Source organism: Periplaneta americana, chromosome 16, assembly GCF_040183065.1.
Source record: "Periplaneta americana isolate PAMFEO1 chromosome 16, P.americana_PAMFEO1_priV1, whole genome shotgun sequence".
NCBI lineage: Eukaryota > Metazoa > Arthropoda > Insecta > Blattodea > Blattidae > Periplaneta > Periplaneta americana.
The window spans coordinates 157,334,542-157,348,251 of record NC_091132.1 but is presented as its reverse complement, the minus strand read 5'-3'; the positions used below and the strand labels follow the sequence as shown (position 1 = coordinate 157,348,251).

At 34.2% G+C, this 13,710-nt stretch overlaps 1 long non-coding RNA gene across 1 annotated transcript; it reads left to right on the top strand.

The window, feature by feature from the left end:
* The first annotated feature begins 3,503 nt into the window (after positions 1–3,503).
* Positions 3,504–7,666, top strand: LOC138691539 (uncharacterized). Its single transcript, XR_011329903.1, has 2 exons — positions 3,504–4,181; positions 5,267–7,666. It is a non-coding gene; the product is annotated as an uncharacterized lncRNA (long non-coding RNA).
* The last annotated feature ends 6,044 nt before the right edge of the window (positions 7,667–13,710 follow it).

The window sequence follows — 13,710 nt, the reverse complement described above, 5'->3', positions numbered from 1 at the left end:
GTACAATTTCGTGTTTTAAAGGAAACCTTATTCACTCGGGATTCATAATTTTAATATGAACTGAACGAATAATTTCTTTATATTCTTTAACTGACATACGAATTTATTTTCCGACGAGACTCCATAGATACTTCTGCTGTCTTCCTCTTTTTTCATTCATTACAAGCATTATCACTCATGGTGTAACATTATCATGATACAAAGAAACTGTAATGTTTACAAAATCATGAGGCCTTCAATGAAAGCATTGATTGGTAATGGCATAATCCATTATGTCTGGAAACAGTGATGTTTGTAGGTACGTCTTTGGATTAGATTTAAGATTACTTTTAGTTCCCGTTTTATTTCGCCATTCTGTATTAAACTAACTTGTTTTATAGCAGTCGTTGAGGCAAAAGGAGAAATCAATTTATTTTGTCACTTTGTCCTTACATACTTAAGCTATTGAAGTGATCCTATTTGACAAGTCTTGTTATGTTCGGCATCCAACAAATTTACGATATTTTCTTTCAAATACACGAAAATAGGCCACTGTACTCAAATGTGACAAATCATCCTTTTTTTTTATTATTGGTCGGCCAGCAAACTTGCTATACAGACCACTGTTAAATTATGGAATATCACATACAGAATATCATGCTGAGGTTGGCTCTAAAGGCTCCTCTAAGTAATTTAAATTAGTTAATTAATCATTTTTGTGAATTATGAGAATGAAAATATAATGAATTTCTGTGTTAAATTTATGAAGAGTCGTCAGTATCGCTAAGAAAGATGTCTTGAGGAAGTTTTCTTTTAAGTCTAGATGGCTGACAAGATCTTGCTCCAATGTTATATGTCACAGCTCCAGGAACGTCAGGAGGTTTGTTGAAGAAGGATTTTGATATTGAATGGATGTACTGTTCTAGTGGAAGAATTCCCAATTCTTGATGCAGTTGTTGATTTCTTACAAACCAGGGGGCATTTGTTGCTGTTCGCAGGATCTTGTTCTGGAGAACTTGTAGGCGATGCATGTGAGTCTTATTTGCTGTCCCCCACACTGGCGCTGCTTAAGTTAAAAGAGGTCGTACAAGCGAGGTGTAGAGTAGCATTGAACAATCCAATCCAATTTGTGAACGTCTATTAACCAAAGGGTATAATTTTCAAATTCTGGAGGAGGCTAGTGTAACAATGCGAGTTATATGGGCGTTCCGTGTAAGTTTCGTGTCTAATAATAGTCCCAAATATTTTACAGCTTCTTGACTAGAGAGCCATGTAACTTGTTCATTTAGAAGAATCAAAGGAGGTGGATTATGAATAGGCCTTAAAGAGAAGATTTTAGCTTCTGTCTTGGTAATGTTGATTAGTAATCTCCAGTCAGAGAACCATTTAGACAGCTCCTGTAAAGATGTCTGAACTGAAGGTGCTGATTGCAGTATTTAGGTTACTATGAGAATAAAAGAGAACTGTATCATCAGCATACATAGCTATGTGTGAAGTTGCAAACATTGAATCTGATATGTGAAGAGATTGAAGAGAAGTGGTGACAGTATGGATCCTTGTGGTACTCCGGCTAAAACTGGACGAAGCGTTGATTTAATGCCATCTATACGTACTGAGAACTGACGTTCAGATAAAAAACTTTTCACGATGTGTGTGAGACAGTCAGGAAAGCTAATTGTATATCATTTTAACATTAAACCATCATACCAAACAGTATCAAATGCATGGGCAATATCCAGAAACAGAGCGGCAGTATACTGTTTTTCATCAAAGCCTTTTATAATGGATTCAGTGACTCTTTGCAATTGGTGTGTTATAGAATGTTTCGGACGAAAGCCAAACTGAAAATCTGGTATTATCTTGTTTTGGAACATAAATTTACAAATGCGATGATTAATAACCTTCTCAAACAATTTCTATAGCGTGGGCAGTAAGCTAATGGGTCGATAACTAAATGGCAAGTGCTTAGGTTTGTTAGGCTTATGAAAAACAATGATTTCAGCAAGGTTCCAGCCTCTAGGAAAGTACCCAATTAAAAGGGCAACATTGAAAATTATCGTCAAATAAGTAAGAGCTTTGTTGGTAAGCTTCTTTAGTACAATGTTGGGTATAAGACAGTGGCGGTGCGTCAATAAGAGCACAAGAGCACGTGAACACCTTGTTTCCATTAATGCACGACTAGTTTTATTATTTGATACCGTATTGACGTAGTGGGGATGTATAATATCAGAATCGAGTATTTTAAACTTCCCGCATCTTGCATAAACTTCTTATGTAAACTTGGCAACATCCGTTCACGTACAAGCCGTGCTCTTTTGGAGATGGTTACGGGAATTTCACGCATGCGCGGGAGAAAATTGTCTTTAGCTGGCCGCTTATGACTCGTCAAGAACACAAAGCGTGAAGTGGACATGATGAGTATCTATCCTACAGATGTCAGGTGCATCGGTGCCTATCGTTCACGTGCTATATCTCGAAGAGGAAATTTAAAAGCCTGTAGATGTCAGCATCTGACAGTAGGAACGTTTACTTTACGTAGATGTGTGTACAGTGCTGTTACGAGCAGGGGGGTTTAACTCAAATGATAGATGTTGGATGATCATAGATGTTCCATAGTTTGCTGCATGTGGTCAGGACAGCGCTGGCTGTATTTCGATCACAGAGTTTGTAAAATTAGCAGTACAAAACTCTTTGGTTTCGAAAGTTCTTTGGTTATAAGTTTTGCCAATATGACAGTTTTAAACAGATATTATTAATATCCATTATTTACAGAATGTGTCAGTTTTATAATATTCGGATTATTATTACTATTACTATATAGCTAATTTGCATTTTCATTCGAGGACAAAGTAGCCATATTAGTGTACTGTGTATGACCTATTAACCTCATTTGTTCAGTTGATCAATTGTTGGATGTTGGCATTCCTATTCTGTTTAAATCTTGTGTAAATTATGGAATGGACGAACATGGCTGCTTAAGGAAGAAATTTGAACAGATCGAGTTAATTGAGAAGTTACTGGTGCTTTCCTGCAACGAGAAATAATTCGCAACGTAAAAGGTAAGAAAGAAATATGTTTGAGATTACATCTACACGGTTCAACTTTTCTTTCAACTTCACACATTCAAGCAATGCCTGCAAGATTGGTATTTAATAATAACGGAAGTGCACACAATGTGCAGGCTAATATATTATTTTAGCTTTCGCTGCTGCAGAACTTGGTCAGTGAAACTATAATCGGTTTTTACACTCCATCACATGGTATTTTAATATTAATATGGCGTACCTTGTAGATAGAAAATCTTAATGTACCTATCTTAATTCAACATGCGCTTTAAACTTGATTCTTTCAATATTCTTCCCAGACTGCGTGCGTACGAGCATGAAAAATTGAACCGTGTAGATGCAGCTTAACTGCACCGTCATGTTTTCTAATTTAAACTGAATTCTTCCATCATATCTTAAACGTTTATTAAACTGAGATCTGTAATTGTTTTCAGGGATAAACTTCAGAACGCGATTACCTTCCGTCTACCACTACCAAATGATCAACTGACTTCTGTGTTGAATTACAACAGTGTATTAGGCCTAACTGCAATTACGCCAAGAGCTTTAAAGGTAAGCTAACAGAGTTAATATACACTTTGGGTATGAACGAACATCTTATTTTTGTATATAGCTAAGTTAAGTTGGTCAGACATCTTAAAATTCGTGGGACAGAATCTGATATGACTAAATATGTTGTTCCCGGTGTAATTCTTTACAGTTGCGTTACCAAAGGATGGCGGGATACCTTAGCTTGGTAACGCAATAGTAAAGAAGTGTTGTTCCTGAAAAGATATATTTTAGAAATTTGACTTTACAGTTAACAGTAGTACCTTTACTGGAATAATTTTGATAAAATAAAAAGAGTTAAATTGCCGGAGATATTTATTATTTTTATAGACTCGTGGATAGAATTCTTCCAGGAATATTTCACAAACGTTGATTATACTGCAATCCTTCAATTGTTCTATGAAATGTAGTGTTATTAATGCATTATATGATACTAGGCTACTGCTGGTTTGTTTCAGTTAATAGAAAGACAAATGGCGGAGTTTTACACTGTGAATGTGCTGCAGTGTACTGTCAGAAATGGGTTAGTAATGAGAAGACCTGGTTATTCCTGTTTCCTGCGCCTAGTAATGCAGCACAGCTTAAAAGGTAAGCAATGCCGTTAGCATAAGCTCAATGCAAAGATATCCTTATATATCATCAGTAAATAGTCAGGGTTGGTAAACTGTAGTGGTTTTTAAATTTAAGTGGGAATTATTTGTCAAATTCATATTAATTTATTAAAATGAGTTTTTGCCTTCTTTTGTAATTCATTTAAACTTAATTTGTGCATTAGTTCCTACATAATTGTGTATTTTGTTAATGTGTTATTTTAAGTAATTAACAACATCGCTTCAAAAATAATTTACTATGTTTACACATAGGCCTCATTGTTAATACATGAAGAGTTACAGCACTAATAACCTGCACTTAATGATAATAATAATTAGCTTGGACTTAGGCAAGATATTATGCTCAGTTTGTTATTCATTAGAAAAGAATTCAACTATTTAGGGAGATTAATATTTACAAATAAATTTATCAGAAGAGCTTAGCATTGTGTGTTTTCAGAATAAATACGTAGTCCATTTGGCATTGTGCAACTTTTACTTTGAATATTGTTATGAGCTACAACTATTCATTTCAATCCTCAACATCATACTGTGCTTTAATTAGGTGGTGATTCCGAAAGTAGGCTCTACTTGACTACCTGTACCATGTGTTCTGTTGCTCCTTAATTAGGAGTTGGGAAAAGACATATGAGAAGCAAACTTTCAAAACCTGTCCATTTCTTCAGAAAATGCTAGAATTATATGTCTGTAATAAACAAAGATTTTTCTGTGGTGAAATTTTATATGAATTCATAGGAAGAAAAATATATTTCACCATAGAAAATATTTTGTTCATTGCAGAGATGCAAGTTTGCTACTCATATATATTGCTAATAGTTTTAAGAAGCAACAGAACAGTCATATGTAAAAACGTTTATATATTTTTTTCAGGAAGTTAATGTCTCATCTTAATCATGTTAGGTGCATTTAATTTTAATCTGTGATTTAAGTAGTAACAATTATTTGATGTAAATAAAATGAAAATTATTTTATTTACATCATGATTAAATCATTAATTTAAATTAATACCAACCCTGGTTTGTGTATTTTTTTAAGATAATAATAGAATTTTGATTGTAACAGGTACCACATGTGGGCAGCTGTGGCAGAAAATCCTCATCCTTACAGAAGGGCCTATATATGTGCAAGCCATTTTCGCAGTAATCAGTATAACGGTGACTTCAGATATAACTTACAAAGAGGGGCCATTCCATCAAGGGATGCTTGGTATCCCACTCAAGAACTACGACCCACTTCATCACCAGCCTACTTACATTAGCCTTTTTCACCACCTAACATAATTGCTTCATTCATTGCACTTCACTGTGGCATCAATTTGAACCTGTATTCTCTTTCATTGAGTGATTCATTCATTGTCTTTATCTTTTAACAAAATTGTGTTTAATTTTGTTGACAAGTGTATGGTAATGGACTTCATTTATTATTATTATTATTATTATTATTATTATTATTATTATTATTATTATTAAAGGTAAAAGGCGAAGGTATCCCCGTAACATGCCAAGAAGGCATTTGGGGAGCATGGAGGTAGAGCCCCATGCTTTCCATGACCTCGGTACTAGAATAAATTATTATTATTATTATTATTATTATTATTATTATTATCATTGTTATCTCATTTCGTTTAATGAGTTGATTTCTTCAGTTAATTGAAGGAAAATAAGGGGAATTCATTCATTCATCTGAAAAAAAAAAGTAGAGTACTTGACTTCTACATTATAAGCAATATAATTTTTGTAATATATAGGGCAATGATAAATCTAACGATCTTTAAGACCCTAAGTTAACATTACATAGTAATATAAATACAAATAATAATTACTAGTACAATGAGCATTTCAGTTGTGTCATCTATAGGGCATAGGAGGGAGTCCAGTGGCAGCGATACGAATCTGCAGCTTCTGCAACTGGTGAGATTTGGGTGCATTATTTGGAATTTTTAGAGAGTAAATATGTTGTTGTTTTCTAATGTCAGGCGTTTGACAATAAAGTCATTTGACTTCTTGCACTACAATATTTTTCAAAGATATTATCATTACCAGAGTAAATATGTTGATGTTTTCTAATGCCAGGCATTTGACAATAAAGTCATTTGACCTCTTGCACTCCAGTATTTTTCAAAATTATTGTCATGGTCAGCCACTGAAGCACAGATTTTGAGGTGTTCCGAATCCATTTCTTAGTTTGAGTAGCACAATGGACAGTTAGGAGACTGATATTTTCCAATTCTATGCAGCAAAATAATCCCCCAATCTGATTTCTGGGCGGGACTACTTTAATGGTACAGAAGCAACTAAATTTTTTATAATGGAATGCTTGTCGTATAACATCAGCTAAGAAGAGAGTAAATATGGTACAATATTTTGTCTCATCTCACTTTATAGATCTCTTGGATATGGAACAACAAGTTTTGACGGAAAAATCATTGTAATAAGCGAATGTCTCAGGAATCTTCTATGCCACATCAATAAATTTAAGAATACAGTTATATCCAAAGCAGCTATTCTATCAATAGTCTCTAAATACATACTTTCATCTCAAACAGCAGAAATAACTAAAATGCTCTCTCAATTAATATCACTCAATAAAAGAATTGTATTCCAGTGGATACCATTCCATTGTGGAATCCTGGGAAACGAGAATGCTGATGCTTTAGCGAAGAAGGGCAGCACTGCTACTTACAGACCTGTTACTAAATCTACGTATTACTCTGTGAAAAGATTTATTAAATCTACATACTTAGACTTCAACAAACAAAATTTGATAACACAAATCTCGAGGGAAAAAATGGAACTCTCTGCATCATAATCCACAGTTAATTCCCGATTTACCACGAAAATCGTCTGTAGCTGCATTTAGATTGACAACAGGCCATGACTGTTTGGCCAAACAAACACCTGCATAGAATTTGAATATATCAGTCCCCTAACTACCCACTGTGCAACTCAAACCTAGAAATGGATTCGGAACACCTTAAAATCTGTGCTTCAGTGGCTGGCCATGATAATATCTTCGAAAAATATTGGAGTGCAAGAGGTCAAATGACTTTGTCAAACCCCTGGCATTAGAATACAACAACAACATATTTTGAGCAATGGGGCCACAACCAAATCAAACACTCAGTATCAAAGCTCAAAATTAGGAAATGTTGCGAAGTATAGACTTATCTCTAATAAATTGTATTGCACTTTTTCTAATATGTTGAGTGTTTTGAATCAACTATACATCAGAGAATGAAAAATAATTTTTTTACTTGTATTTCTTAATGGTGTTTTTATTAAAAGTCTAAGTTAATTTTATGTCTGTTGTAGACAAATAGTTTTCTTTGTATTCTTTATCAGTGGTGATTATTGATTACTTAGATTTTTAATATCCATATATTAAACTAATGGCAGTTACTTTTAAAAATAGATGTTCAGCTCTGACAGTGTAAAACAAATAAAGTGGTGTTTTATAAATGTTTATGAACGTGCGTTGTACTATGTCACAGCAAAACATCTTATGACTATTTTCAAGCTAATGTTAGACATAAAAAAATTAAGAGCGAATTATAATTATATAACTGACCAATAATAACTTCGAAGTCAATATTCCAAAGTCAATCTTTGTTTTTATCTTCCAATACATGATACATAACATTATTTAAAAATAGTGCTTAAGGTGTTTTGGAGAGAAGTATCCTATCCTATTCGCATCTTGTATCTCAATTACATATTTGATCTAGAAGATGCAAAAACTTTTATTAGTCAAATTTGATAAATTAATTTAATAAAAGGGTTAAATGACTGTGTTAAAAGAGGGAGTGTGTTAATGGTTTTCAGTTTCATGTTCAACCATTATATTTATATTCACATGTTAGAACAAAAATGTGATATAAATATTATGGTTAAACATGTTATTTAAACTGATAAACCATTACACACTCCTTTGGCGATATGAAAAATGCCAGTATGTGTTGGTATAATAGGTATCTGCAGTACCGATCGTGCTCTAATGTTGGCATAACGGATACCTGTAATACCGATCGGGCCGTGTAACAAGGGATGTAGTTCCGCATTCTGCCGCTATGTGTAACGAGATGTAGTTCCGATGTTTTGCCGCCAAGTGTCTTGACGTCGCGTCAATAGCGTGTCGAAGGTAATGCATTGAGTTGGGGGTCTTTCTATTTATTTGTCTATGGTTACGAGAGTGTAGTTTGTGAATTACTATACTTCAGTGTCGGCATAATAGCATAGTTTGACTTTCAAACACGTGCTGGCTGACTGTGGTGGTGGTGGTGGTATGAATGTAAGTATCTGTATGGTAGTGTATAATATTTTAGAATAATATTTATTGGCATGTATTTATAGCAATCAATCTATGCGAATGGGATTACAGTACTGGTGTAGGCTATAGTGTATCAGTGTGTTGTGAATCAAAATATATTACTGAACACACGCGTTTGTAAATAACGGGACTGTGGTATGTATTCATTATTAACAAACGTAAACAATGAACTCTGTTCAATGAAATTTGGAACAGTAAAGAACTTGGTAAACTGGCTTACCAAAAAAAATTGGAAATAGAAAGACTGAGTTTCATTATTATTATTATTATTATTATTATTATTATTATTATTATTATTATTATTATTGTTGTTATTATTATTATTATATGTCGTTTTGAATTTATATACGGTTTTTTCGATAGTGAAACATTGGAATCATGACATTTCATATTAGACTAAACGTACAATTTCAAATTCTCTTCGATTTTGGAACCACAAAATTGTGAACACACATAATATTTTATCACGAGCCGCCACTGGTATAAGATTATGACTTGGAGATTTTTTATTTGGAAGCCTTTGAATAAAGTGAGACAATTCTTGCGGAGTAGTATAGGAAATTTTCTCTGGCACAGTCGGTTTATTAATATTTTCTATAAGTTCTTCTTCAAATTCAGAGGTAGTCTGTTCATTTTTATTATCGTTTGGGGTGAATACATGTTGATAATGAGCTGAAAGCAAATTACATTTCGACTCTGTGTCTGTGGCTATTTGAGAGTCTACACGAAGTGTTGGGATGGCTGTTGGCTCGCGCAGAATACGCTTTCTGGCGTACCAAAGAGTATTATCAGCTGCAGATAGAGATGATAAGTAAGACTGATACGACTGCAGACGATGTTGTTCAGGATTTGTCTTGACTAATCGTATGAGATAATTCAGCTTCTTCCGTTGCCATGGTTGCATCTCTCGTTGCCATTGTCTACGAATACGACGTTTTTCCTTAATGAATTGGAGTATGGAAGATGGTAAGTAGTAGCGGGTTAATGGCCGCTTGGAGCACAATGTAGAATAATTTACACATGAACATATTGTGTCCGTAAAATGTTGAACATCATTGTCAATGTCTTTTGCTGTTAGTGGATGATCTTCTGTGACTAACTTTGAGTCAACTGAAATTTATCCCAATGAACAAAACCATTAATAAGACGTTGCACTTGAGGTGTTACATTAGGAGACAAGTGGAAAGTAATCAACACTGGACAATGATCTGAATCAAGTGCTGTTAATGATGCAATATAAGTTGGTAAATGAATATTCTTTTGAATTCCAATGTCAAGGATATCAGGAAGGTTGACGGGATTATACGGATAGTGTGTTGGTTCAGTTTGTGCGAGAATATGGAGACCAAGGTTGTTAATACAGTCGTAAAGACGATGTCCATTTGGGTTCGTTACTCTGCAGCCCCATGATGTGTGTTTGCAGTTTAGATCGCCCACAAGGAGTGTTGAGCCGACTGAGGGAAATAAAAGAGCAAGGTATGCAGTATTTAGCAAATATTTTGGGGGCTTATAAGCACACTTAATTTTGATTCCGACTGTTTCTATATCAGATGTATAAGGAAGAAGGACTTGATGATGTGTAATATTAAGTTTAATTAAAATGGCAACACCACCAGATGCAGTTGAAGCATTCCCATCGTTTCTGTATATTTTATATCCTGGAACAGTGAAGACTTCGTTTGGAAGAAGGTGAGTTTCTGTGATACAGGCTATCATAATATTGTGTGTTGACAAAAAAGGCAATCAGAGAAGATCGTTCCATTCTAATACCATCAGCATTCCAATTGATTATAATGAGCTGATGAATAGAAATTATATTATTTGCTGCCATTCTGGAAGTAAGATGACAGAGAAGAGATAAAGTAATCTCTAATTTCTGACAAGAATGGAGTCAAGAGAGTGATGATGTGTGGGATAACCTTAGAGAGTAGATCTGTTAAGAGAGATGTAGAGGGAGATTCTGGAGCAGGTTGATTTATAGGGCGACGATGACTCTGATCAAAGGATCCTTTCACTGCATTTGCATATGTGTTAGATCGATAATTTGCTTGAAATTTTGACGTAGATGGTTGAGACATTGAAGGATTTACTTGATGTTGAGAATTTACTTTGCGTTGAAATAATGGTTGCGAAGATTCTGGAATATGAGTCCGTTGTTCTTGTCTTAACTGAACACCACGTGAGAATTTTTCCTTCAATTGTAAATAGTGTTCGCAGCCTCTGTAATTAGCTAGATGTTGTTGTTGACAGTTCACGCACTTAGGCGGTGTTATTTTAGGATTAGGGCATTGAGAAAAATTATGAGCCTTTAGACATCGTACACAGCGTGGTTCGAGTTGACAATAGTTCTGAGTATGACCAAAATTTTGGCACCTTGTACACTGAAGAATCTCTTTGAATTGGCGTCTGATTTCGACTTTAACTACACTGTAAAATAGGCGAATGAGATTTAATATTGATTTACCTTGTTCATTGTTGTCTAGTTCTATCGCACAAAGTGGAGTGGGCTGTTTGTTCTTTCCTAGGAGTCTCGTTACTTTATGAACTGGATAGTTAAGTTCTTCAAGGGCGACTTTTATCTCTTGATCACTAAGAGAGTAGGGTACATTTCGAATAATAGCAGAAAATTTCTTTTCAGAGGGATTTTTATAAGCATAATATTGCTGATGAATTGAATCAAAGTAAGTAGAAAGTGATCGAAAATCATAGGATGTTGATGCGTATACTATTATGATTGAACCTTTCAACTCCGTATGAAATTCTGATTGTACATGATTCTGTATGTTTTGTAATAAGAGCTGATAGTTCTCAATGTTCTTTAAGCAGATAGGTGGAATTTTTTCCTTTTGAAGTGTAGAAGCTGCAGAAGGTTCCTCCATACTGTCTTCCGTAGCTAAGGGCTGAAATCTGTTTTAAGTTGGAATGTTGGTGTAATACGTCATATTCTGTGCTATTTCTGTATTTGAGCTTGTGCACCGCCACTTATTAATTTGCATATTAGAAAAGGTTGTATTCAGATTAGGTACTGAAGAAACATTCTTGTTCGTAGTATTTAAAATAGTAACAGTTTTACTTCCAAGAGGAGTCAACTTAACATGCTTAGCAGAAAGAGTTTTCAGTGATTTTTTAAGTAGCTGCACAAATATTTTTTTGATCTTCTTTTGTTTGTTACTAGGCATCAAGGAAATGTTTAGAGAACCTGTATCATTTCCACAATTATTAATATTTATATCGCTACTCACAGTTTCCATTTGATCAACCATAGTATGAAAATCATGTTCAATTGTGCTAGGATCTAAACCAGAAGAATCGGATTCATTTCCAGAAGAACCACTAATTTGAACTGTGTCCATGCTTGAAGAAAGTTTTTCACGCACTCGCATCAATGGATAATAATGTTAATTTAAAAACTAATTAAACCATTATTTTAAGTAATTAAACAACACTATAACAAAATAAACAACAATTAACACTAATATTGACTCTTCAGGTTGAAATAATCACAATTAAATCACTCGAAAAATCAATACTGTATCAAAACACAAGGCACATACACCCGATCACCTCGACGGTTCGCGTGCGTCCAAATCATTCTTAATTGCATTCTCTTCGACATTAGATTGACATCAAGAGTTTTATGTATATTAGTTTCCTAGTAAGACGGGGTTAAACGTATTGGAAATTGTGTTTTTAAGAAAGCTATTACCTTCATATCGGTGTGGTGCTGTTTTTTTTTATTTTGTAAAGCATATATACATTAATTTATTACTCGTACACATTTGAATCCTGTAATAAGCGGTTCCAAATGTTGATGTAGCCGAGTTATTACATACATACCTTCGTTTATTTTCTCTGAATCTTTAAATTGTTAAGGTTCTTAATTTTCATATAACCTTATTTTTAACAGATTTCGTATTATCAAATATTTTAAGGTTTGAAATAACCAAATATTATACACTTTTATTGCAAACCTTTTTTGGAAACTAGACCTCAGTTTTGTTTCCAAATCATTTTCATTTAGGAACATAATAAAATTTTAATGGTACAAATCTCTTCATACAATCTGTCAACATCAATGATGAGATGAAGCTCAGTAACAAATATTGCAAAGAGCCGTCCAAGTGAACGGAGTTTCCAAACACAAAAGAGGCCTTTTTTTAAACTTGACTATTCAAGATCATATCATTTACAAGATATTGCAGAGCTTTGTCAAAGAAAAGCGATGCACTAGACTGAAACTTCTGTTTATCTCAATCACCCAAGTACTTATATATTTTATTGGCTTCACTCCATAAACTTAATCAATTTGCTCATTCTCAAGCTCAGATATCAAGTTTTACATCACAGCATGCAACTCAGTCGATGTAAATGTCTTGTGTTCGAGCTGTTATATGATTCTGTGAAATAGTTAGTACATTGTGAAGGAACCAGAAAATGCACAAATGAACTGAATAATCGCCATCGCCATTTTCACTAAAATCACACCACAACAAACTGCTGCACTCTTATTCCCTTTGAGATAAGAAGTACGACTTCATAGCCTTTCAGTTGAGAAAGACGCGTTCATCAATCACAGGGTACAATTAAAGACATCGCGTTGGTACCTGCCTCAGAAGTGTTTTATAACTTACTTCAGGTGAACAAAGTCGAAAAGATGTTTTAATTCGTTTGTTTTTGCAGAAGATGAAAATTCATTACATACCTTTATGACAAATGCCTCTGAATGAAAAAATTTGAAAACTATTACGGAAGATATCAAACAATTATTTAAAATACGGCAGATAGATTTTGTCATTGGTATGTTTTGGTTAACTGCCAACAACTTCTGATGCACAGAAACATTTTTTCCATAATTAAAGCATGATTAAGAACCGTATATACTGCGACTTGAGATAATTCTAAATCATTTCTATTTAAAATTGTTCAGATGTATTTGGAGATTACTTCAATGGACTCATTTTCGTCTTGATAGAAGAGTAAAACGCCAGGACTGTCCCCAGTTTTGAGGTTACAGTAACTGGTACAGGGAAAATCTTTTATTTCCTAAATTTGACCATATAAACTACTAAAAGAAACAATAACTGTTTTTTATTTCTTGAATGAGTCAATCCTGAGTATGTGGCCCCAAAACAGTCCCAACGACACTGGCATCTTTCGTGCGCACACTCGATATTTCGCAA